At 65.3% G+C, this 5,076-nt stretch overlaps 1 pseudogene; it reads right to left on the minus strand.

The window, feature by feature from the left end:
* The window catches only part of LOC105996318, a 3,768-nt pseudogene extending 1,054 nt beyond the window's left edge, over window positions 1-2,714 (minus strand).
* Between the last annotated feature and the right edge of the window lie 2,362 nt (window positions 2,715-5,076).

Below are 5,076 nucleotides of genomic sequence, written 5' to 3' on the forward strand. Positions count from 1 at the left end.
CCCACAGCCAGGGCCAGGGGGCCGGGGGCAGGCCTGCACCTGCAGGGAGGAAGCCCACAGCCAGGGCCAGGGGGCCGGGGGCAGGCCTGCAGGGGCCGGAGACCTCCAGGGCGCTGCCTCGGCTCCACATCCACCAGGGACTGAGTCGGTGGAAGAGGTGGTCCTGGGCTGCCCAGGGACCCTCTGGATGGACTGCCCTGTGGCTACCAGCCTGGACCCAAGGGAAGAGGCTCAGAGGGGCGCACACCCAGGGCCCACGATCACAGCTCACAGGCTGGAGACAAACCTGGACTCCCTTCCTGCCTGTCTCAGAACCACCAGCCGCTGTCTGAAGCTCTGCTGGCCAGAAGCCGGCCAGGTCAGACATCTGCAGTCCTGGCCAAACCCACTCCATGGGAAGGCCTCTGCGTGAGCCCCAGCCCGTGGCCAGGGGAGATGCTGCAAGCGCAGTCCTCTTGAAGGAGAGCCAGGAGAGCCGCTGCCCAGGAGGAAAGACCTGGCTGGGAAAGTTTCCTCTGAAGGGAGGAGCCCAGAGTCCAGCCAGAGGGAGGAGGCACTGCTGCCCGAGGGAGGAGGTACAGCCTGCCCTGAGGTGGTGGCCTAAGGGGTACAGGTCTCAGGGCTGCCCGTGGCGCGGCTGCCAGGCAGGGTGGTACTCGCTGCCCAGGCAGGCCTGCGGTGGCCCTTGCCCGTGAGCTCCGTGACGATGCACACGGGGTGCAGCCGATCAGCCGCTCGCGCCTCAGGCTCGTCAGAGCCTCCATCTCCTTGGTGAGGTCGGCCAGCTTCATGTCATCTGGGGAAGAAGATGCTGCTCCAGGACGGCCCAGGCCCCAGCTGAGTCCGGGGTCAGAGGTCAGAGCCTGCCTGAAGCCGGGGCGGGCCTCCCCTGATGATGGGAACGCAGCCACAGGCCTTCCCACGCCGCCCCCAAGTGGCCTTCACCCAGCTTCCTCCAGACAAACTCCGAGTGGGTTGCTCCCCCTCGTCCTGCACCAGGGCCTTCCGTGGAGACAGTGCTTCTGTGGCAGGGGCGGCAGGGAGGCTGGGCGGGTGGTGCGGCAGGGAGGCGGGGGGGGGGGCTGGCCCGCAGCGCGGCCCCAGCAGAGCCCAGCGCCAGGCCGCCGCCCTCCACCCAGCACCCTAGGTCTGCCCAGAGCTGTGACGCCTGCTTTGAGGACCTAAGTGACCCTCGGTCGGCAGGAGTGAGCGGACACCGTCCTCCTCAGACTCAGTACCACCCTGGCCAGCTTTCACTGGGCACAGAGAAACCTGATTGCCACCCTGCCCACCATCACCACAGGAATGCTGTGTCTCCGGGACAGCCTGCCACAGCCCAGATAGCACATCAGAGATCACAGAGCCTCCCACAGCGTCTGCCCTCGGGCTGGGGCAGCTGTGGTATCTCCCGCGAAACAGGTCCCTCCGGCTCCTCTGCAGAACACAGCACAGCTGAGCCCCCCCAGCACTTTCCCCCACCAGAGCAGTGAGAACTCGACGGGGCAGGGCTCAGAGGTGGGGAGGAAGGGGCCTCAGGCCGCCGGGCCACACAGGGCTGCAGCAAGGGGGGTTGAATCCACTTCCAGTTGGCCTTGTAGCCAACTGACAAGCAGGGCCTCCAGGGTGGGGAAGGGCCGGCCTTCCTGCGGTAGAGGCTGCGGCTGGGTGCCATGCAGATGCAGTAGTGGCAGGCGGTAGCCTGGGCCCAGACTGAGGGACAGAAGTGAACACCAGGGCCTTGGCTGCACCTGCCCCAGCCTCCCAAGGGGCCCTGCTCAGACTGGACAGGAGGCAACCGAGGCAACAAGCATGATGTGGGGGTGGCTGCAGGGCAGGAGGCCGTGAGGGGGCCCAGGGGACACAAGAAGTGCTTAATGAGGGGCTTGTGTGTATGTGTGCGTGTGTGCGTGCGTGTGTGCGCGCGTGTGTGCGTGCGTGTGCGCGCATGTGTGCGCGTGCCCCTGTGCGTGTGTCCTAGGGCTGGAACTCAGGGCTTGGGCACTGTCCCTAAGCTTTTTTTGCTTAAGGCGAGTGCTCTGCCACATGAGTCACAGCTCCTCCTGGCTGCGTTCACTGGTGATAAGAGTCTCATGGGCTTTTCTACCCAGGCTGGCTTTGAACTGAGATCCTCAAATCTCAGCCTTCTGAGTAGCCAGTATTACAGGCGTGAGCCACCAGTGCCTGGCAAGCTTCATAGCTTCTTGTTTTAGTTCATGAGTAAGTGAATAGAATAAGGAGGAAGGGAATAAAAAAGAGAAAGAGAGAGAGGAAGGAAGAGAGGGAGGAAGGGAGGGAGGGAGGGAGGGAGAGAGGGAGGGAGGGAGGGAGGAAGGAAGAAAGGAAGGAAGGGAGGGAGGGAGAGGGAGGGCAGGCAAGCATACTGGCTAGCATGAGTAAGGAGCTGGCAATCTTGGCCTGGGGGTGGGCACGATGCCCTGGGAGGGGGCGTCTGTGTATGGACCCGACAGGGAGACCTCTCCAAGGCCGCTCTCGCTGGGCCTAACGAGCTAGGTGCCCGGCGCGTTGGCAGACAAGAGCAGCTGCTGGGCTTCGGTTCTGCTGATCCCCCCAATACCAGCTGAACGGGGAGGGGCGGGGTCACCTTGGCCCTGTGTAACCCAGCCGCGCGACCGGCCATGCCAGGCCCTCTGCGGGGGTCCGGCCCAGGCTCTGTACCAGTCCTGGCTGCAGAGCGAGGGCTGGTCGGTGACCATCATGTGACTCAAACACTGCCGCCCACGGGAGAAACTACCCACGAATTGGGGCCTAGGCTCTGGCAGCCCTGCTGCAAATGACCCCTCACTCAGAAAGTGACCACCAGCCCACAACCTATCAAACTTGAACCTCTGCTGAGCCCTGTGGGGGGTCATAGGGACCCCAGGAACCTTGTGGGGCTGCTGGTGAGGCTGGCAAGGGCTGGGGTCACCTGGCTGTGTACGGCTCACCTGTCTCAGGAGGGTGGCAGGGATGGGGGATGGGAGCCCCGGAAGAGGCAGCCGGAGGGGTGGGGACAGGGAGGGTATGCGTGGAGAGGACTCGGCTCATCCTGGTCCCTGAAGAGCCAGGCTCAGGGCTCAGCCTTGAGCCCCGGTGCTGTCAGAGATGCTCCTTTCCCAGCTCTGTTGGGCCGGCACCAGAGAAGAAGAGCCTGCCTGCCTGAATGCAGCCCTGGGCCGCTGACGCTCGCTCCACCTGGTGGGCCGCTGGGCAGGACACACTGAGAGTGGCTCCTGGGAACCGGCCATGCTCTGGGGAGGAAGAGCTGCTCCCCGCCCCACCCCATTGCTGCATCTCTGCTCCTCAAGGCCCAGCTGGGGCTGTACAGCTGGCTCGTCTTCTTATCCAAGCCTCCCCCTTCCAGAACCTTCCAGGGACCCAGCAGGCTAGGCCTTGCAGAAGAGCCCTGGGAGCACATCCACTCCTCCACCAGCCAGGAATGGGGAGTGAGGGGCTCTGTACCTATGGGGGAGCAGGGTCACGAGGGACATCAAAGATGCCAGCATGATGCAAACTGGGGCGGTTGGGGGCCCGCCCGGAGCCAGAGGGGCAAAGGGCCCCAGACACAGGGCTAGCACTGGAAGGCAGGCTGGATGAGTAGCTGTGCCAAAGACAGGGCTGCAACCTGGCTCGGTCACCTGGTGGTCTGTGTCCCTGGAGACCTGGCTCGGTCACCTGGTGGTCTGTGTCCCTGGAGACCTGGCTCGGTCACCTGGTGGTGTGTCCCTGGAGACCTGGCTCGGTCACCTGGTGGTCTGTGTCCCTGGAGACCTGGCTCGGTCACCTGGTGGTGTGTCCCTGGAGACCTGACTGGGTCACCTGGTGGTCTGTTTCCCTGGAGACCTGGCTCGGTCACCTGGTGGTGTGTCCCTGGAGACCTGACTGGGTCACCTGGTGGTCTGTTTCCCTGGAGACCTGGCTTGGTCACCTGGTGGTGTGTCCCTGGAGACCTGACTGGGTCACCTGGTGGTCTGTTTCCCTGGAAACCTGGCTGGGTCACCTGGTGGTGTGTCCCTGGGCAGCAGGCTCATTCAAGGGCAAGACGGGCAGCCTGTGAGGTACCTGGCTCTCCACAAGTACTTCCTGCGGCTAGAGACCCTGGGTCCTGCACAGGGGAGGGGGGGAGATGAGACCCTCATGCTGGTGAAGGGTCTCATGTCCCAGGACAGCAGGCCTTGGGAGCCGGGAGCGGTGCGGCTTCTCCCACACCCTGCCCTGAGCCCCAGGTCAAGGCCCCTGCAGGTGGCAGCGCTGAAGTCCCACCTCAGGATCTCTCTGGGGCACAGGGCTGAGCGCCTGGGGCTAATGACACCGTGAGTGCGCTGAGTGTGCGCTCCAGGCCCCGCCGGTCATTAGCTCTCCCACAAGCGCTCTGCCCCTGCCAGGGAGCACAGCCCAAGGGCTGTGGCTCTAACTTCACTTGCCATGTGAAAAACGACCCTGGATACAGTGCCTGCTGGGGGACCCCAGGAGGCGGGAGGTGGACTTGAGCAACGCTGGGACTGGAGACTGATCCACAGAGGACAGGGCCAGGGCTCAGGGCAGGGCTGGGGCTCAGGGTAGGGATGGGATCAGGGCAGGGCCAGGGCTCAGGGCAGGGATGGGCTCAGGGCAGGGCCAGGGCTCAGGGCAGGGCTGTGGCTCAGGGCAGGGCCAGGGCTCAGGGCAGGGCTGGGGCTCAGGGTAGGGATAGGATCAGGGCAGGGCCAGGGCTCAGGGCAGGGCCAGGGCTCAGGGCAGGGATGGGCTCAGGGCAGGGCTGTGGCTCAGGGCAGGGCTGTGGCTCAGGGTAGGGATGGGATCAGGGCAGGGCTCAGGGCAGGGCCAGGGCTCAGGGCAGGGATGGGCTCAGGGCAGGGCCAGGGCTCAGGGCAGGGCCAGGGCTCAGGGCAGGGCTGGGGCTCAGGGCAGGGATGGGCTCAGGGCAGGGATGGGCTCAGGGCAGGGATGGGCTCAGGGCAGGGATGGGCTCAGGGCAGGGCCAGGGCTCAGGGCAGGGATGGGCTCAGGGCAGGGCCAGGGCTCAAGGCAGGGATGGGGCAGGGCCAGCGGGGTGCAAGGGCGGAATCCCGTGGGCCG

This window comes from Dipodomys ordii, unplaced genomic scaffold, assembly GCF_000151885.1.
Source record: "Dipodomys ordii isolate 6190 unplaced genomic scaffold, Dord_2.0 Scaffold129, whole genome shotgun sequence".
In the NCBI taxonomy this organism is placed as follows: domain Eukaryota; kingdom Metazoa; phylum Chordata; class Mammalia; order Rodentia; family Heteromyidae; genus Dipodomys; species Dipodomys ordii.